This window comes from Ovis aries, chromosome 5 (genome assembly GCF_016772045.2).
Source record: "Ovis aries strain OAR_USU_Benz2616 breed Rambouillet chromosome 5, ARS-UI_Ramb_v3.0, whole genome shotgun sequence".
In the NCBI taxonomy this organism is placed as follows: Eukaryota; Metazoa; Chordata; class Mammalia; order Artiodactyla; family Bovidae; genus Ovis; species Ovis aries.
The window spans coordinates 78385099-78406869 of NC_056058.1; the positions used below are offsets into that span (position 1 = coordinate 78385099).

The window sequence follows — 21771 nt, forward strand, 5'->3', positions numbered from 1 at the left end:
AGGAGAGCTTTCAGGAAAGGTAGGTGAGTCTAGTGCCTAAGCATAGTGGTCTCCAGGCTTGTCTGCACATTGAAGTCATCTGGGAAGCTTCGAAATACTTACACCTGTGTCCTGCCCCCACATATTGTGACTTATTAGTGTGGCCTAGGAGTTGGAATTTTTAAAAGCTCCCTAGATGATTCTGACATGCAGATAGATTTGGGAGCTGTGACCTGTGCCTCTCACTTAGTAGGAGTCCCAGGAATGTTGACTGAATGACGAATGCTGTTATCTGCTGTGCTTTTGCTCTGACCCAGTATTTAATATTCAAATCATCTTCTGAGGTAGATCCTTGAGATGAGTAAAGAGATTCAGAGAGTTTCAATAACTTGCTCAATGTTTCACGACTGGGTGGAGCCTAAAGGTAAGATCAGCATTGACTCCATCCTGAACAGCTTCCCATATGGACTGAGCAGAGAGGGGCTGGTGCTGGTGCTATATGAGTGGGCTCTGTCAGCTGAGTCAGTCTCACTAAGGCCATAGCCCATCAGCCCCGGCATACTGCGTTCTCACTTTTGCAGTAGTACAATACCTTCTCACAGGGCTGCTGTAAGGAACAGAATAAGACAGTAATCCTAACTGCCGTTTTTGAGCTCTTTATCATATAGCAAGCACTGTGCTAGGGGCTTTACATGCATCGTCTCTTTTAAACTGCACAACCACCTCACTCATGGCTGCATTTTATGCTGGCTTAGTAAATAGCCATCTTTGGCAAAGGATAGCAGATGTTGTCACTGTTGGTCATAGGCTTTAAAATACTGTTTTGATGATGATAATTACTAAATCACTTCAGGTTTTAGTGGGTTATTATGATTTCTTTTCTTGACCATAAAGACCTTCAGGTAGTGAAAACTGACTAGGTAGAGATGAAATTCTGAAAATGGAAGTCTCTGCTTTGGACCAGCATTTGTATGAGATAAAGATGCTTCATGGAACAAGAGCAGGCAGTCTATGGACAGCAGTGTAAGAAGCATTGCCTTCTGGCTGAGCAGCCACACCGTTCTTACTTTTTTTTTTTTTTTTGATTGGTTGAAATATTCAGCAGAAACAGACTTACTAGCAGACTTTTTCCCGTAAATGAAAATTTTTGTTTCTGTTGTTAAACTTGTTTTGTATAAAGAGGATTAATTTGAGATGAATTCAGTAGACCATGTTGTATGTTCCTTGTGGGTTGATCATATTCTTTCTGGGATCCTCTCTTTCCAGAAAGGCTGAGAGAAAGCACTCCATGCATTGAGCTCCAGTGCTTTCAAGTACGAACATTAGACCATCCTAAAGCGTATATAGCTGAAAACAAGCACACAAAGCTTCTTCTTTTGCTCTTTTTATTTTAGGTCATAGTTTTGAAACTTTAAGATGTCTAATCAATTAAAACTGACTTCAGAAGAATTCCAGTTAAATCTTAGTTGCGCTTGCAACCTATTCCAAATACCTAGAGAAAATCTTTAGCTGATTAGTCAGTTGTTCAGCTGAATAGTCGTCGTTGTTTTAATGCTAACATTCGGTGCCATGGTGATCATGTCAGTTGTTTATCCAGGCTAATATTCTGTCTCTGACATTGGCAACCAAAGGTTAGTTTAGGGCTTAGTTTTCTTCTATCGTGAGATCATAGGAAAATTATTGGTGGCAAGGGAATTCAGCACGATGTAAGGTGGGTTTCCCTAAGTTTTTCAAGAGCCCATTATTTGTCAGTCATCCATGAATTCTCTTAAATCCCTTTATATTTTTATAAACATATATATTTTATATTTTTAGTCTATTTGAATTCCCAGCACAATCACAGTTCATAAATTCAGGACCAGGTCTTTCAAGTTTCCGAGGGTTTTCCACTCCCACTACTTCTTATTCTGCAAAATGACTTCTTTGGTGCAGGATTTTCTAGTGACTTTCTAGAAAGTATCAATGGCTTTGACCCTATTCTTATTGACTGATTCAAAGAATTCACTTGGGTTGTTGAGATCAGATTTTACTCTATTGAAACCACATTGGCCCGTATAAATAGGTTATATTTATGCTTCTTATGTGTGATGACTTATGCTTTTTATCAGTTCTCTAATTTAGGCAGGAAGCTTCTTCAGTGTAGGTCTCTGGTTTCTTATAAATGAATGTCATGTTGGTAAGCCATTGTTCCTAAGACCTTTTAAAATTAAATAAATTATATTGAATTCATTTTTTCAAGGTCCAGTCTTTGAATTTTTTCTGTTTCTTTTCGTTGATAAGTTGTGTCAATCTTATATATATATACCGTATGTACCTTATTGGTTTTGTCCACAAATCCCAAAATGCAAATTCTGCTTGTAAATACAGTAATGATTGGGCAGGTAGGAGCAGGGGAAAGAAGACTTTGAGAAATGTGGCATGAGTCTCTAAAATGATATTTTAGGCAAAAGATTAGTTTCCAAGGCGGATCTGGTCATCATAGAAGTAGTATTAAAGATTCAGTAAAAACTTACTCTGTATTTTGAAATATTAACAAAAGTAAGTTCTGAGCTTTCTCCATAAGTACTTCTTTTTCTGTTGTTATTTAGTCACTAAGTTGTGTCTGACTCTTTTGCAACCCCATGGACTGTAGCCCACCAGGCTCCTCCCTCCGTGGGATTTTTCAGGCAAGAGTACTAGAGTGGGTTGCCATTTTCTTCTCCAGGGGATCTTCTTGACCCCGTGTTCAAACCTGCATCTCCTGCTTGGCAGGTGGATTCTTTACCACTGAGCCACCAGGGAAGCCCACCTCTTTTTTGTTCCTGCACCTTATCTGTTGTTGTTACCTGTGGTTCTCTTCCGGGGCATCTTCTCACTTTCAGCGCTACTTAGGGTCTTACCTGTGGCCGTGGCACCTCCTGTAGCTTCATGTGCTGATGGCTTTGTCACCATCCTCTCCCCCAGTTCCAGACCCACACATCCGCTAGCACGTTTCTGCCTCAGGAAACGTTCCACATGAGTTGCAAAAGAAATTGGAAGTAAGACCATTTCCTTCAGTGAGAGAGTGATCTCTTGGAAATGCAGCTCTCATGTGTGTGTGTGTGTGTGTGTGTGTGTGTGTGTGTGTGTAATTGGAAGTAAGACCATTTCCTTCAGTGAGAGAGTGATCTCTTGGAAATGCAGCTCTCGTGTGTGTGTGTGTGTGTGTGTGTGTGTGTGTGTGTGTGTGTGTGTGTGTGAGACTGCATGCCCATACAGGTATGCATACACACTTATAGAACAGCAGATTATTGACCACAAAGGGAACCTGAGAAATCAGTTTCTCCACTCTTAGTGGAGGAATTATTTTGACCAGTGATGAAAATTGTCTGTCTGTAAGAAGTAGTATTATATCATCTTGCCTTTTTGTAAAATCACTTTTAATGAAAGACACTCAGATGAAAGCCTTTTTGTAAAGACTTTGTTTATCAAGAAGGCTAAGTATCTCCACCGGTCTGGTCTTGCCCTTCTCTGTTTCTGTCTGCACTACCCAAAGATGATTAAAAAAGAAATGTGTATCTGATTATGTTTTGCTTTCCACTATTTACAGTCCTCACAACACACTGAGGTGTAATTTATTTCTGGACCTTTGTACAGTCTGTTCCCTTTTTCTAAAATGGAAACTACTCATTTTTGTTTCCCTCCTAATTTCCTGGCTGCTTCTTCAAAGTTTCCTTTGCTCTCCCTTCATCTCTGTATTTTTTTTTAATTTGTTTTTTAAAGATCTTCTCTCTCTCTTTTTTTTTTTTGATATGGACCATTTCCAAAGTCTTTATTAAATTTGTTGCAATATTGTTTCTGTTTTACATTTTGGCCCCTTTTGGCTGTGAGGCATGTGGGATTCCAGCTCCCTGACCAGGGATCGAACCCGTACCCCCTGCATTGGAAGTTGAAGTCTTAACCACTGGACTGCCAGGGAAGTCCCTTTCTCTGTGTCTTTAAATGTTGGAGTTCCTAAGGCCTGAATCTTAGGAGCTCAGTTTTCTTCCTTCCCTTATCTTTCCTTCCCCTCCTCTCTCCAATGAACTTACCGAAACCAGTGACCCTAAGTATCAAAATGTCAGTGATTCTCAAATTTATGTCTTTTGTCCTTAACCCTCCTCTAATCTCCAGGCTTATATTCAACTTAGACTCCTAACCACATAGGTGTATCACAAGCATTTCAAACTTAACATACTTAACCCTATTCCTCCTTCTGGTTTCCCTGTTCTAGGAACCAGCTCCTCCACCTCGTGAGGTTCTTGGGCCAGAAACCTGGGAGTTACTCTGGACGTTTTCCTTTTGACAACCACATCCAATCTAAGTCCTTTTGTTTTTATCTCTAAAATATATCCATAGTCTGTATGTGTCTTGCCATCTTGACCACTATTAGTCAGTTCAGTTCAGTCACTCAGTCGTGTCCGACTCTTTGCGACCCCGTGAATTGCAGCACACCAGGCCTCCCTGTCCATCACCAACTCCCGGAGTTCACCCAAACTCATGTCCATCGAGTCGCTGATGCCATCCAGCCATTTCATCCTCTGTCATCCCCTTCTCTCCCTGCCCCCAATCCCTCCCAGCATCAGAGTCTTTTCCAATGAGTCAACTCTTCGCATGAGGTGGCCAAAGTACTGCAGTTTCAGCTTTAGCATCATTCCTTCCAAAGAATACCCAGGCCTGATCTCCCTTAGAATGGACTGGTTGGATCTCCTTTGCAGTCCAAGGGACTCTCAAGAGTCTTCTCCAGCACCACACTTCAAAAGCATCAATTCTTTAGAGCTCAACTTTCTTTACAGTACAACTCTCACATCCATTCATGACCACTGGAAAAACCATAGTCTTGACTAGACGGACCTTAGTCGGCAAAGTAGTGTCTCTGCTTTTGAATATGCTGTCTAGGTTGGTCATAACTTTCCTTCCAAGGAGTAAGCGTCTTTTAATTTCATGGCTGCAATCACCATCTGCAGTGATTTTGGAGCCCCCCAAAATAAAGTCTGACATTGTTTCCACTGTTTCCCCATCTATTTGCCAAGAAGTTATGGGGCCAGATGCCATGATCTTCGTTTTCTGAATGTTGAGCTTTAAGCCAACTTTTTCACTCTCCTCTTTCACTTTCATCAAGAGGCTTTTTAGTTCCTCTTCACTTTCTGCCATAATGGTGGTGTCATCTGCATATCTGAGGTTATTGATATTTCTCCCGGCAATCTTGATTCCAGCTTGTGCTTCTTCCAGTCCAGCGTTTCTCATGATGTACTCTGCATAGAAGTTAAATAAGTAGGGTGACAATATACAGCCTTGATGTACTCCTTTCCCTATTTGGCAGAGAGTATTTGTCTTTCTCTGTCTTACTTATTTCACAAAGCATAATACTTTCTAGGTCCATCCACATTCTTGCAAATTGCAGAATTTCATTCTTTTTTATGGTTGAGTAATATTCCATTGTGTATACATCACAGATTCTTTATCTGTTCATCTGTTAGTGGACACTTAGGTTACTTCCATACGTTGGTTTTTCTAAATAGTGATCATGTGATCGTTGGGGTACATGTATCTTTTTAGATTAGTGTTTTTGTTTTCTTTAAAGGTATATCCAGCAGGAGAATTACTGGGTCATATGGTATTCTATTATTAGTTTTTTGAGAAGCCTCCATACCGTTTTCCATATTGGCTGCAACAGTTTACAGTCTCACCAATAGTGTGTTGTTGTTCAATCACACAGTCCTGTCCGACTCTTTGTGATTCCCATGGACTGCAGCTTGCCAGGCTTCCCTGTCCTTCACTGTCTCCCAGAGTTTGCTGAAATTCATGTGCATTGAGTTTGTGATGCCATCCAACCATTTCATCCTCTGTTGTCCCCTTCTTCTCCTGCCTTCAATCTTTCCTAACCCCAGGGTCTTTTCCAGTGAGTCAGCTCTTTCCCTCTGGTGACCATAGTATTGGAGTTTTAGCATCAGTCCTTCCAATGAATATTTAGAGTTGATTTCCTTTAGGTTTGACTGATTTTATTTCCTTACTGTCCAAGGGACTCTGAGTGGTCTTCTCCAGCACCACAGTTCGAAAGCATCAATGCTTCAGCACTTAGCCTTCTTTATGGTCCAGCTCTCACATCCCTACATAACTCCTGGAAAAACCATAGTTTTGACTATATGGACCTTTGTCAGCAAAATGATGTATCTGCTTTTTTAAAATGCTGTCTAGGTGTCATGAATTTTCTTCTAAGGAGCAAGCATCTTTTAATTTCATGGCTGCAGTCACAGTCCTCAGGGATTTTGGAGTCCAAGAAAATAAAGTCAGTCACTCCATTTTTCCCCCTATCTATTTGCAATGAAGTGATGGGATCGGACGCTATGATACTCAGTTTTTGAATGTTGAGTTTCAGTCTTTTTCACTCTCCTCTTTCACCTTAATCAAGAGGCTCTTTAGTTTCCCCTTTGCTTTCTGCCAATAGGGTAGAGTCATCTGCATGTCTGATATTTCTCCCAGCAGTCTTGATTCCCGCTTGAGCTTCATCCAGGGTGGCATTTCACATGATGCACTAGGGTTCTGTTTTCTCCTCTCCAACATTTATTTGTTGACTTTTTGATGATAGTCATTTTGACTGTTGTGAGGTTATAATTTTAATATGGTTTGATTCACAGTTTTTGATAATCAGCGATGTTGAGAATCTTTTCATATGCCTGTTGGCTATCTGTGTATCTCCTTTGGGAAAATGTCTATTCAGATCTTCTACTCATTTTAAAAATTGTTTTATATTGAATTATATGAGCTATTTATGTATTTTGGATATTAACTCCTTATTGGTCATGTCAGTTGCAAATAACCTCCCAATCAGTAAGTTGTATTTTTGTTTTATTGACAGTTTCCTTGACTGTGCAAAAGCTTTCAAGTTTAATCAGACCTCATTTGTTTAGTTTTGCTTGTTTTTCTTTTGTCTTGGGCTGCTGCTAAGTCACTTCAGTCATGTCCGATCCCATAGATGGCAGCCCAACAGGCTCCCTGTCCCTGGGATTCTCCAGGCAAGAATACTGGAGTGGGTTGCCATTTTCTCTTGGGAGACAGATTCAAAAACATATTGCTATGAGTTATGTTGAAGAATGTTCTGGCTATGTTTTCTTCTAGGAATTTTATGGTTTCAGGTCTTACATTTAGATCTTTGAATCCATTTTGAGTTTCTTTTTTCTATGGTTCAAAGGTGTGTTCTGATTTTATTGATTTACGTGTCACATCTAGTTTTTCCAGCATCACTTATTGAGGAGACTGTCTTTTCTTGCCTCCTGTGTCGTAGATTAATTGACCATAAGTGCATGGGTTTATTTCTGGACTGTCTACTCTGTTCCATTGATCTACACATCTGTTTCTGTACTAGTACCATACTGTTTTGATTATTGTAGCTTTGTAGTATTATTATTAAGTGGATATTTATTATTCATTGAAGGAATAATTAAAAGAGTAACTCATTCAAGATCTAATTCAGATCCTGCCTCTGAGAAGTCCTTCTCCCTCAATCCCCACTTCATCCTTGTAGAAAGGTATCTTCCCTCAATTTTATTCTGCTTCTTACTCCTCCACCCCTGACATACACACAGAATGCATAATGGGGCTAATAGTGCTTTTAATGTAGTAGGTGATCAAGAAATTATGAACAAATGAATCCATTTAAAAATCTTAGGCTTCTAAGTAGGCTTTGAAAATAAAAGCACATCTATGTAAGGGAAGTTTATTTTTCTCGGAAAAACTCCTTGATTTAAAAGACCCTTAGAAGCAGTTGTTTCTTTTCATGTGATTCCTTGTTTCAGTACCACAGAATTAGTTCTGAGAAATTATTTCTTCCCTTCTAGTGGAATAGTTGCTTGGTCTGATGTGAAAAGGTGATATTTAACCATGGAAGAAATGGTGTTGCAACATCTTGCGTTCTTGTCAAACCCCTCATAGGATTAGAAGTTACTCAGAGAAAGTCATATGACTTAGTAAGGAACCCAGGCTTGGTGATAAGAATCAGGCATAGCTAGTTTTAAGTATCATGTAAAAAAATCTAGCTTATAACTCTAAACTCATCTGAGTCAGACTTTATTTGCTTACAAATATTTAGGGTCATTATAATTTTCATGTATGGCTTTTTAAAGTCCATGTCAATAGAATCTGAAGTACATAATGGGTCTGTTAGTTTATTATGGGTGCTGAAACGAAGTACCAGAAACTAGGTGCCTTAAACAGCATGAATTTGTCTCACAGTTCTGGAGGCTAGAAGTCCAAGATCAAAGCGTCTGTGCGTCTATGAAGGAGAATCTATTCAGTGTCTCTCTCCTAACTTCTGGTGGTTTGTTACCAATCTTTAGTGTGTCACTTGGCTTATAGATGTGTCTTTTTTTTTTTTTTAAAGGGATAATGCCTTTTGTTTTTTTCCTGTGTGCGTTTTAAATTTTATGTATTTATTTTTGGCTGTGCGGAGTCTTCATTGCTCTCCACAGGCTTTCTCTAGCTGTGCCGAGTTGGGGCTACTTTCCAGCTGTGGTGCACACACTTCTCGTTGCTGTGGCTTCTCTTTTGCAGAGCATGGGCTGTAGGGCACGCAGGCTTCAGTAGTTGCAGTTCACAGGCTCTAGAGCATGTACTCAGTCGTGGTGGTGCACGGGCTTGGTTGCTCCACAGCATCTGAAATCTTCCCAGACCAGGGATGGAACCCATGTCCCCTGCATTAGCAGGCGTTTTCTTACCCATTGCACCACCAGGGAAGTCCAGTGTGTCATACTTATCTCTGCCTTCATGTTCGTGTGGTGTTTTCCCTGTGTGCTTCTCTCTTCATACGGCATTCTTTCAGCAAGAATATAGTCATATCGGATTAGGACTGTTCCATTATGACCTCATCTTAACCAATTGCATCTACAATAACCTTACTTCCAAGTCAGGTCACATTTTGAGGCACTGGGGGTTAGGTCTTCAACACATATTTTTGGAGGGGACACAGTTTCATCCACAACAGATAGGCTCAGTTATTTCATATTTTTCCTTCTCTTGGCACAGACAGATCAAGTGTTCTCCTCTCTTGAATGGAAACAAGTATTTTGATTATCATTTAAATGTGTCATACATTTTTATTCAACATCTGAAGTGAGATGGTAGAGAACACTGAATTTGTAAGTTGCAAACATTCTGTATTTTTATGCTTGTCGTACAGGACTCTGAAAAATCTTTCATCTTCCTTACCTTTGAAAAACATTCTGGATTGTGTCTGTCCAGGTGTAGGTATTTATGCAAAATGTTTAGATTGATTTTAGAGATGAAAAGAAAACTTTATATCTTTTAAAAAAGAAAGGAAAATATTTTGCTAGGAAGGAGAAGATGTCCAGATCTAAGAGTTGAGGAAAGAAGAGTAGCCAAGGTGGGAGGAGGGAAGTGCTGAGGCTTGAGAGCTGAGTTCTGGTCTGTTCCTCTCTGTTCCAGTGTCTATGTGGGGGAAGTAGGAGATGAAAACTCAAAAGGATCAAATGCATAAAAAGAAGATGGCAGGGGTTACTGCCTCTGTTTTATAGAAGAGAAAAAGTGACATTCAGGTTCATTATCCAAGATCATCCAGCAAAGCATGTAGGCGCATATCTGAAAGCACAGTTTTGGAGTAAATGAGACACTAGAGCTTGAGTCCAGATTTGCTCACTCATTTCTGTCACATGGGACAAGTTATGAACTTTTGAACACTTCAGTTTCTTCACTTGTAAAATGGGAGTTGCACCACCTACCCTGTAGTGATGTTGTGGGGACCAAATGAGATGGTCTGCATAAAGGGTTAGTGTGGTTCCTGGCATCAGTCACACAGTCAAGAAGGTGGCTGTGGACTTTATAATACCCCCAAATTGGAAGCAACCTGGTTATTAGGAGGGGAGTGCTAAAATAGTTACCTGGTCATACATTAGAATACAGTATATCAGTTAAAATGAATGATTCAAGTCTACATCTTTCAACATGGATAAATCTCATAAAAGTAATGTTTATGACATAAGACACGATAACCCATTTATCTAAATTTTGTAACACACAGTAATACTGTGTGTTGTTTATGGTTTCAGACATAAGTGGCAGAAATACAAGAACAGTAAGTAGAAAGAATGTTTAATAACATGAGGAAAATGGTTACTTCTGGGAGAGAGGAAAGGGAAAGAAAAATGGGTGGGGGAGTGTTTTCTGTGTGTTTTATTTTTAGAAAGTAATAATATAGAGAAAGTATACATACACACATATACATATATATTTGTTAAATGGTCCTGCTACCACCCTTCATCACCATCCTGATTAGGTGACAGTGAGATGCAAACTCAAGCCCATCTGTCTGGAAAGCCCATGTTAGACTCCAGAGCATTTATTTTTCATCATCTTGTTTTAGAAAGATGGGAAGTCAGTCTTGACTGGTGAGATGACCTGGCTGGGGGCTTCTAGTGGTGAAAGGAAGGAGGCTCTGTGCCCATGTTGTCAGTTGTCCAGTATATGTCCCCATCAGTTCTCCGGAATCTGGCACTTCATGTGCTGTGTCTTTTGCCTGTAGCTATAGTCAGGATTTTGGAGAATGTGCAAGGGCTACTGGTGAGTAAGTGGAGTCTCTGTGTGAGTCTTTCTCGGAATCATACAACCATAAGCTGTTGAGCATTGTCATTGTATGTGGCCAGGCTTGAATCACAACCTTTCTCTTATTTAATGCTTTAAGTTGACCCAGTCCTGGGGATTTAGGAAGCTCAGCTTTCTGTTCTGATCAACCAAGTGCCCATTAACACTTAATAGTATAAGACAGGTTTTTAAAATTTTCATGTTTGGGAATGCATGTAAGAATTAAAGATATTAAAATTAAAAAAAAAAAAGGAGTAGAACTGAAAAAAAAATAAATAAAAAATAAAATTTTGTATGGTTTAATCTCAATGACAAGACAGCGTTCCTATTCTCAAGGAGCTTCTAATCTAATTTGACCAAGGTATAATCTTCTAGTGAGGAGGAGCTGAAAGTGAAGGAAACCAACACCTAAAATAAAATGCTTGTTCTTCACTGTCTAGCTCAATAATGCAGTTGGAACAAATGAAGAATGCTTTTATAATTCAATTCAATTTTTAGAAAGCTGCTTAAGAGAATTAAGCATGCTAAGTTTATTCTTGGAATTTAAATCACATAAATATTTAAGAAAATTGAAGCTTGTTGGTATTAGGAAGTAGGTCCGGGACTAGATTTCTGTGTAATTTTCTAGAGCACTAAGTATATTTTACTGATGTTAATTCTCTTGAATAATTTTTAAAATTTATTTATTTTTAATGGAGGATAATTGCTTTACGATATTGTGTTGGCTTCTGCCATACATTAACATGAATCAGCCATAGATATACATGTCCCCTCCCTCTTGAACCTTTTCTTGAGTGATTAAATGAGTTTTATTTTGGTAAACCCTTATGTTTGGGGTATTAGCGTTTGTATCTCTAATTCATATGCATACGTGCATGCTAAGTCGCTTCAGTCGTGTCTGACTCTTTGTGACCACATAGACTGTAGCCCGTCAGTCCCCTCTGTCCATGGGATTCTCCAGGCAAGAATACTGTAGTGGGTTGTCATTTCCTACTCCAGGGGATCTTCCCCACCCAGGGATCGAACCTGTGTCTCTTAGGTCTCCTGCATTGGCAGGTAGGTTCTTTACCGCTAGCACCAGATAGCCCTAGTCTAAGTGACAAAGTAATAGAATATTATACGTTTGCTGCACTTAACATTTCATTTATTTTAGCAAGACTAAGTGCCATTTTTAACTCTGGAACTTCCTGAAATTAACTGCACGAGAAGGCCCTATTTATTCTTTGTGGTTTCCCATGATCCATGATTCTGCTTACATTCACCTGTGGTGACTCTAATCTTACTCAGTACAGTGAGACACAGTACTGCTCACAAATGGGATGGAAGAGTGGTGGGTGAAGCCTGCCTGGGGGCTGTGATTGATGGCTGTTGACCCCCTGCCTCTTCGCCTTTACTGTGTGGATGTGAGTGAAAGTGGAGAGGGGTTCTGCTGCCACCAAGAAAGAAGTGACCCTAAAAGCCTCTTACCCAAATGTCTGCCTTGTTATTGCATATGGTTTAACCAGCATCTTTTGGGATGCTTCTGTGCAGGAACCCTGAGCTAGTCTCTGCTTTGTTCTGTAGTTGCCAAGTTTCTAAGAATATGTAACAGGCCAACCTTACACCCAGGTTCATTATTCTGATTCATCTTATCCCTGTGGTCTGGCAGTCTCCAAGTTGTGAAATTTATTTATAATTGTCCCATTGTGCCTTATGGTTCCTAGTAAAAGCAAATACAGATCCTCCCAGAAGGTGTACACTCTGATCTAGGCCTCCTAGGAATTTCAAAGAGAAAACTCTGCCATAAGTTCATAAACCATAATTACAAAAGACGTGAGGAAACAAGTACCCATGAGTGTGAGTTAGTGGAAGTTATAAACACTAGACATAGAATCTCAAGACCTTCAGATAGTGAGATTAGAAAGGAGAATATTGAACCACGAAATTAAAAGAAACACAAAAGGGAATCAAAACAGCACAAAAATACCATCCGAAGAAATCAGGTTGATTTTTAAAAACAACTCCATGTAGCTTTTATTAATATAAACAGTGGGTAGGATTGAGGCCTGCGCAGGTCCCAGCCTGTCCATGGTTTGGGATTGCTACCTGCCTCATAAAGCAAAGGAAAGGGTTTTTCTTCTGGGAGGACAAAAGTCGTCTCCTCCTCTGAAAAAACCTTTTACATAGTTGGTTTTGGCATTTTCCAGGAATAGAGGGGCAGGGATTGAGGCCTTATGAGTCTGGGTTTTCAGCTGAGGTATTACTGGGAAGTAGGTTCTTGTCAAGTTGCAAAAAGAATTCAGAGACAAGACAGAGAGGTCAGGAAAGCAAAGTGAGGATTTATTAAGTGGAGATCGGGCAGTCTCAGGTGAGTAGCTGCACTGAGTTTGTTTGGCAGTGTGGTTATATGAGGTATAGAAATGAAGGAGCAGAATATTCATTGGGGAGGGAGGGGTTTGGAGTTGTATACTCTGATTTTCATCCCAGCTCCACCTTCCTGAGGTGAGGGGGGATTTTTGTCCTTATTTGTCGGACACGACTGAGCGACTTCCCTTTCACTTTTCACTTTCATGCATTGGAGAAGGAAATGGCAACCCACTCCAGTGTTCTTGCCTGGAGAATCCCAGGGATGGGGGAACCTGGTGGGCTGCTGTCTATGGGGTCACACAGAGTCGGACACGACTGAAGCGACTTAGCAGCCGCAGTCTTGATCGGAAATATCATGGTATCAGTGCATGATGGGAACTTCTTATCTTCAAGGCTAATTTTACTGTAATAAGAACATGATGAACAAAAGATTACATTCAGATGCCAGAGATTCCCTCCTTTTCCCACCTTTCTTTGTCGGCCTCCAGGACACTTATCACCCCAGAATGTGTGATTTCATGTCAGTCCAGAGGTTCCTTCTTTTCTTTGTATGCCCAAGGACTCCCATTGTTGATAAGATGTATGGTCTCCTGCAATTTGGCCTGCACCCCGCTTTCTCTGTTCATCTTTAGCTACCTGCCTGCTCAGAGGAAGAGAGAGAAGGTCCAGAGTGGAGTGTCATTATCTCCAGAACTCATCACTGTTAACTCAGCCTGAGCTTCATGAGTCATGGAAGTGGATTCCTTACCAAAGTAATAGTTTCCAAAAAAAAGAAAAGAAACAATTGGTGGGTTAGACCAGAGTAGGTGAAATAACTGAAATCCAAGATATTATCTAAAGAAATTACCCAGAGTGTAGCACAGAGAGACAGTGTGAGCAAAGTAAAAGAGACTAAAAGACAAATCAAGAATTAGGTGGTCTAACATAATCCTCATCAAATTTCCAGTAGAAGGAAAAGAGAGTGTTCAAAGAAATGAAAGATGAGAGTTTCTCACATTTCATGAAAGATGCGAATCTTTAGGTAGAGAAAGCACAACTGAATCCAAAGTGCAACTGAAAACAAACAAGAAATCCACAATTTCCTAAACTGCAGTGAAACTCTGTATGATTCTAAATGAGAAATAAAAATCCTATAGAGGTCAAGGGAGCAAAGAAAGATCACCTGTAAAGCAATGGAAATTAAATAACTGATTCAAGTTCTAATTTCCCTACCTGTTCTGTTCTTCATCTGCTTTCTTTTGACAATGTCTTTTGAATTTTTTGTATATTTTTTTAATCATTCAGGCCCATACCCCACAAAGCTTGGGAGTTCTTTTTTTTTTTGTAATTCATGTGTTTTTTTTTTTTTTTTCTTTATTTAAGCATTTTAATTGGAGGCTAATTACTTTACAGTATTGTGGTAGTTTTTGCCATACATTCACATGAATCAGCCGTGGGTGTACACGTGTTCCCCATTCTGACCCTCCCTCTAACCTCCCTCCCCATCCCATCTCTCAGGGTCATCCCAGTGCACCAGCCCAGAGCACCTTGCCTCATGCATCAAACTTGGGACTGGCGATCTATTTCACAGATGATAATAGTTCAGTTCAGTTCAGTTGCACAGTCATGTCCAATTAATTGCAATCCCATGAACTGCAGCACGCCAGGCTTCCCTGTCCATCATCGACTCCTGGAGTCCACCCAAACCCATGTCCATCGAGTCAGTGATGCCATCCAACCATCTCATCCTCTGCTGTCCCCTTCTCCTCCTGTCCCCAACCCCTCCCAGCATCAGGGTCTTTTCAAATGAGTCAGCTCTTCTCATCAGGTGGCCAAAGTATTGGAGTTTCAGCTTCAACATCAGTCCCTCCAATGAACACCCAGGACTGATCTCCTTTAGGATGGACTGGTTGGAACTCCTTGCAGTCCAAGGGACTCTCAAGAGTCTTCTCCAACACCACAGCTCAAAAGCATCAATTCTTTGGCATTCAGCCTTCTTTATAATCCAACTCTCACATCCATACATGACCACTGGAAAAATCATAGCCTTGGCTAGACAGACCTTTGTTGGCAAAGTAATGTCTCTGCTTTTGAATGTGCTGTCTAGGTTGGTCATAACTTTCCTTCCAAGGAGTAAGCGTCTTTTAATTTCATGGCTGCAGTCACCATCTGCAGTGATTTTAGAGCCTAGAAAAATAAAGTCAGCCACTGTGTCCACTGTTTCCCCATCTATTTGCCATGAAGTGATGGGACCAGATGCCATGGTCTTAGTTTTTTGAATGTTGAGTTTTAAGCCAACATTTTCACTCTCCTCTTTCACTTTTATCAAGAGGCTCTTTAGTTCTTCTTCACTTTCTTCCATAAGGGTGGTGTCATCTGCATATCTGAGGTTATTGATATTTCTCCCGGCAATCTTGATTCCAGCTTGTGCTTCTTCCAGCCCAGCGTTTCTCATGATGTATTCTGCACAGAAGTTAAGTAAGCAGAGTGACAATATACAGCCTTGATGTACTCCTTTTCCCATTTGGAACCAGTCTGTTGTTCCATGTCCAGTTCTAACTGTTGCTTCCTCACCTGCATACAGGTTTCTCAAGAGGCAGGTCAGGTGGTCTGGTATTCCCATCTCTGTCAGAATTTTCCACAGTTTATTGTGATCCACACAGTCAAAGGCTTTGGCATAGTCAATAAGGCAGAAATAGATGTTTTTCTGGAACTCTCTTGCTTTTTCCATGATCCAACGGATGTTGGCAATTTGATCTCTGGTTCCTCTGCCTTTTCTAAAACCAGCTTGAACATCTGGAAGTTCATGGTTCATGTACTGCTGAAGTCTGGCTTGGAAAATTTTAAGCATTACTTTACTAGCATGTGAGATGAGTGCAATTGTGTGGTAGTTTGATTATTCTTTGGCATTGCCAGTCTTAGGGATTGGAATGAAAACTGACCTTTTCCAGTCCTGTGGCCACTGCTGAGTTTTCCAAATTTGCTGGCATATTGAGTGTAGCACTTTCACAGCATCATCTTTTAGGATTTGAAATAGCTCAACTGGAATTCCATCACCTCGCTTTGTTCATAGTGATGCTTCCTAAGGCACACTTGACTTCACATTCCAGGATGTCTGGCTCTAGGTGAGTGATCACACCGTTGTGATTATCTGGGTCATGAAGATCTTTTTTGTATAGTTCTGTGTATTCTTGCCACCTCTTTTTAATATCTTCAGCTTGTCTTAAGTCCCTACCATTTCTGTCCTTTATTGAGCCCATCTTTGCATGGAATGTTCCCTTGGTTTCTCTAATTTTCTTGACGAGATCTCTGCTGCTGCTGCTGTTGCTTCTGTTGTTTCCCTCTATTTCTTTGCGTCGATCGCTGAGGAAGGCTTTCTTATCTCTCCTTGCTATTCTTTGGAACTCTGCATTCAAATGGGTATATCTTTCCTTTTCTCCTTTGCTTTTCGCTTCTCTTCTTTTCACAGCTATTTGTAAGGCCTCCTCAGACAGCCATTTTGCTTTTTTGCATTTCTTTTTCTTGAGGACTCCCCAGGTCGATAGGTGCCCAATATGCTACTGGATATCAGTGGAGAAATAACTCCAGAAAGAATGAAGGGATGGAGCCAAAGCAAAAACAACACTCAGTTGTGAATGGGACTGGTGATGGAAGCAGGGTTTGATGCTCTAAAGAGCAATATTGCATAGGAACCTGGAATGTTAGTTCCATGAAAGAAGGGAAATTGAAAGTGGTCAAACAGGAGATGATAAGAGTGAACATCGACATTCTAGGAATCAATGAACTAAGATGGACTGGAATGGTTGAATTTAACTCAGATGACCATTATATCTACTACTGTGGTCAGGAGTCCCTTAGAAGAAATGGAGTAGCCATCATAGTCAACAAGAGAGTCCAAAATGCAGTACTTGGATGCAGTCTCAAAAACGACAGAGTAATAAACTCAAAATGGATTAAAGATCTAAACGTAAGACCAGAAACTATAAAACTCCTAGAGGAGAACATAGGCAAAACACTCTCCGACAGAAGTCACAGCAGGATCCTCTATGACCCACCTCCCAGAATACTGGAAATAAGAGCAAAAATAAACAAATGGGACCTAATTAAAATTAAAAGCTTCTGCACAACAAAGGAAACTATAAGCAAGGTGAAAAGACACCCTTCAGAATGGGAGAAAATAATAGCAAATGAAGCAACTGACAAAGAACTAATCTCAGAAATATACAAGCAACTCCTTCAGCTCAATTCCAGAAGAATAAACGACCCAGTCAAAAATGGGCCAAAGAACTAAACAGACATTTCTCCAAGGAAGACATACAGATGGCTAACAAACACATGAAAAGATGCTCAACATCACTCATTATCAGAGAAATGCAAGTGAAAACCACAATGAGGTACCATTTCACACCAGTCAGAATGGCTGCTATCCAAAAGTCTACAAGTAAGAAATGCTGGAGAGGGTGTGGAGAAAGGGGAACCCTCTTACACTGTTTGTGGGAATGCAAACTAGTACAGCCACTTATAGAGAACAGTGTGGAGATTCCTTAAAAAACTGGAAATAGAACTGCCTTATGACCCAGCAGTCCCACTACTGGGCATACATACCAAGGAAACCAGAATTGAAAGAGACACGTGTACCCCAGTGTTCATTGCAGCACTGTTTATAATAGCCAGGACATGGAAGCAACCTAGATGCCCATCAGCAGATGAATGGATAAGAAAGCTGTGGTACATATGCACGATGGAGTATTACTCAGCCATTAAAAAGAATACATTTGAATCAGTTCTGATGAGGTGGATGAAACTGGAGCCGATTATACAGAGTGAAGTAAGCCAGAAAGAAAAACACCAATACAGTATACTAACTCATATATATGGAATTTAGAAAGATGGTAACGATAACCCTGTATGCGAGACCGCAAAAGAAACACAGATGTATAGAACAGTCTTTTGGACTCTGTGGGAGAGGGAGAGGGTGGGATGATTTGGGAGAATGTCATTGAAACATGTATAATATCATATATGAAACAAATCGCCAGTCCAGGTTTGATGCATGATACAGGATGCTTGGGGCTGGTGCACTGGGATGACCCAGAGGGATGGTATGGGGAGGGTGGTGGGAGGGGGGTTCAGGATGGGGAACATGTGTATACCCATGGCAGATTTATTTTGATGTATGGCAAAACCAATACAATATTGTAAAGTAATTAGTCTCCAATTAAAATGAATAAATTTATATATATATATAAAACGACAGAATGATCTCTGTTTGTTTCCAAGGCAAACCATTCAATATCATGGTAATCCAAGTCTGTGCCCTGACCAGTAATGCTGAAGAAGCTGAAGTTGAACAGGTCTATGAAGACCTACAAGACCTTCTAGAACTAACACTCCCAAAAGATGTCCTTTTCATTATAGAGGACTGGAATGCAAAAGTAGGAAGGCAAGAAACATCTGGAGTAGCAGGCAAATTTGACCTTGGAGTACAGAATGAAGCAGGGCAAAGGCTAATAGAGTTTTGCCAAGAGAATGCACTGGTCATAGCAAACACCTTCTTTCAACAACGCAAGAGAAGACTACATGGACATCACCAGATGGTCGACACCGAAATCAGATTGATTATATTCTTTGCAGCCAAAGATGGAGAAGCTCTATACAGTCAGCAAACACAAGACTGGGGGCTGACTTAGGCTCAGATCATGAAGTCCTTATTGCCAAATTTTTTCTTACTTACTTCGCTCAGTATAATAGGCTCTAGTTTCATCCATCTCATTAAAACTGATTCAAATTCATTCTTTTTAATAGCTGAGTAATATTCCATTGTATATATGTACCACAGCTTTCTTGTCCATTGATGGACATCTACGTTGCTTCCATGTCCTGGCTATTATAAACAGTGCTGCAGTGAACACTGGGGTACACGTGTCTCTTTCAGTTCTGGTTTCCTTGGTATGTATGCCCAGTAGTGGGATTGCTATGTCATATGGCAGTTCTACTTCCAGCTTTTTGAGGAATCTCCACACTGTTCTCTATAAGTGGCTGTACTAGTTTGCATTCCCACAAACAGTGTAAGAGGGTTCCTTTTTCTCCACACCCTCTCCAGCATTTATTGCTTGTAGACTTTTGGATAGCAGCCATTCTGACTGGTGTGAGGTGGTACCTCATTGTGGTTTTGATTTGCATTTCTCTGATAATGAGTGATGTTGAGCATCTTTTCATGTGTTTGTTAGCCATCTGTATGTCTTCCTTGGAGAAATGTCTGTTTAGTTCTTTGGCCCATTTTTTGACTGGGTCGTTTATTCTTCTGGAATTGAGCTGAAGGAGTTGCTTGTATATTTTTGAGATTAATTCTTTATCAGTTGCTTCATTTACTATTATTTTCTCCCCTTCTGAAGGCTGTCTTTTCAAAAACTTGGTAGTTTGTAGCTTCTTTCTATTGTCTGTTGCTTCTATTGATTCTTACTCATCTGGCTTCTTTTATACATGAACGCTTGATTATCTTTGTGTCCTAGTTCTATTATTTGAAAATTTGTTTTTAACAATAACTTGAGAGAGCAACACTGTTTACAGTAGCCGAGATATGGAAACAGCCCAGATGTCCATCAACAGATGACTGGCATAAGAAGATATGTACACACACACACACACACATACACACTTACTTGTGCTTGTGTTTGTGCTTAGTCACTCAGTTGTGTCCAACTCTTTGTGACCCCCATGGTCTGTAGCCCCCACCAGGCTTCTCTGTCCATGGGGATTCTCCATTCTCCAGGCAAGAATACTAGAGTGGTTGCCATGCCATCCTCCAGGGGATCTTCCTAACCCAGGGATCAAACCTATGTCTCCTGCATTGCAGGTTAATTCTTTACCATCTGGGACACACACACGCACACACACATATAAATAATAGAATGTTACTCTGTCATAAAAAAGAATGAAATATTGTATTGCCATTTTCACCAATATGAATGGACCTACAGAATATTATATGTAGTGACAAATACTTTATGATGTTACATATATGTGTAATCTAAAAACCATACAAATGAATCTATATATAAAATAGAAACATGTGTTTGTTAGCCATCCGTATGTCTTCTTTGGAGAAATGTCTATTTAGTTCTTTGGCCCATTTTTTGATTGGGTCGTTTATTTTTCTGGAATTGAGCTGAAGGAGTTGCTTGTATATTTTTGAGATTAGTTGTTTGTCAGTTGCTTCATTTGCTATTATTTTCTCCCATTCAGAAGGCTGTCTTTTCACCTTGCTTATATTTTCCTTTGTTGTGCAGAAGCTTTTAATTTTAATTAGATCCCATTTGTTTATTTTTGCTTTTATTTCCAGAATTCTGGGAGGTGGATCATAGAGGATCCTGCTGTGATTTATGTCTGAGAGTGTTTTGCCTATGTTCTCCTCTAGGAGTTTTATAGTTTCTGGTCTTACATTTAGATCTTTAATCCATTTTGAGTTTATTTTTGTGTGCGGTGTTAGGAAGTGATCTAGTTTCATTCTTTTACAAGTGGTTGACCAGTTTTCCCAGCACCACTTGTTAAAGAGATTGTCTTTATTCCATTGTATATTCTTGCCTCCTCTGTCAAAGATAAGGTGTCCATATGTGTGTGGATTTATCTCTGGGCTTTCTATTTTGTTCCATTGATCTATATGTCTGTCTTTGTGCCAGTACCATACTGTCTTGATGACTGTGGCTTTGTAGTAGAGCCTGAAGTCAGGCAAGTTGATTCCTCCAGTTCCATTCTTCTTTCTCAAGATTGCTTTGGCTATTTGAGGTTTTTTGTATTTCCATACAAATCTTGAAATTATTTGTTCTAGTTTTGTGAAAAATGTGGCTGGTAGCTTGATAGGGATTGCATTGAATTTGTAAATTGCTTTGGGTAGTATACTAAGAAGACATACGGATGGCTAACAAACACATGAAAAGATGCTCAACATCACTCATTGTTAGAGAAATGCAAATCAAAACCACAATGAGGTACCACTTCACACCAGTCAGAATGGCTGCGATCCAAAAATCTGCAAGCAATAAATGCTGGAGAGGGTGTGGAGAAAAGGGAACCCTCCTACACTGTTGGTGGGAATGCAAACTAGCACAGCCACTATGGAGAACAGTGTGGAGATTCCTTAAAAAAATTGCTAATAGAACTACCTTATGACCCAGCAATCCCACTGCTGGGCATACACACTGAGGAAACCAGAATTGAAAGAGACACATGTACCCCAATGTTCATCGCAGCACTGTTTATAATAGCCAGGACATGGAAACAACCTAGATGTCCATCAGCAGATGAATGGATAAGAAAGCTGTGGTACATATACACAATGGAGTATTACTCAGCCGTTAAAAAGAATTCATTTGAATCAGTTCTGATGAGATGGATGAAACTGGAGCCGATTATACAGAGTGAAGTAAGCCAGAAAGAAAAACACCAATACAGTATACTAACACATATATAATGAATTTAGAAAGATGGCAATGACGACCCTGTATGCAAGACAGCAAAAAAGACACAGATGTGTATAATGGACTTTTGGACTCAGAGGGAGAGGGAGAGGGTGGGATGATTTGGGAGAATGGCATTCTAACATGTATACTATCATGTAAGAATTGAATCGCCAGTCTATGTCTGACGCAGGATACAGCTGGTGCATGGGGATGACCCAGAGGGATGTTATGGGGAGGGAGGTGGGATGGGGGTTCATGTTTGGGAACGCATGTAAGAATTAAAGATTTTAAAATTAAAAAAAATAAAAAACTAATAACATGTAAAAAAAAAATAGAAACAGACTCATAGAAAGCAAACTTATGGTTACCAAAGGGAAAGGTTTGATAGCACAGTGAATTATATTTAAAATTTTGTAAT

General features: G+C 40.0%; 1 protein-coding gene across 2 annotated transcripts in view; it reads left to right on the forward strand.

Annotated features, from left to right (window-relative positions):
* The window catches only part of MSH3 (mutS homolog 3), a 190506-nt gene that overhangs the window by 61171 nt on the left and 107564 nt on the right, over nucleotides 1–21771 (forward strand). The gene's annotated exons all lie outside the window — the stretch shown is intronic.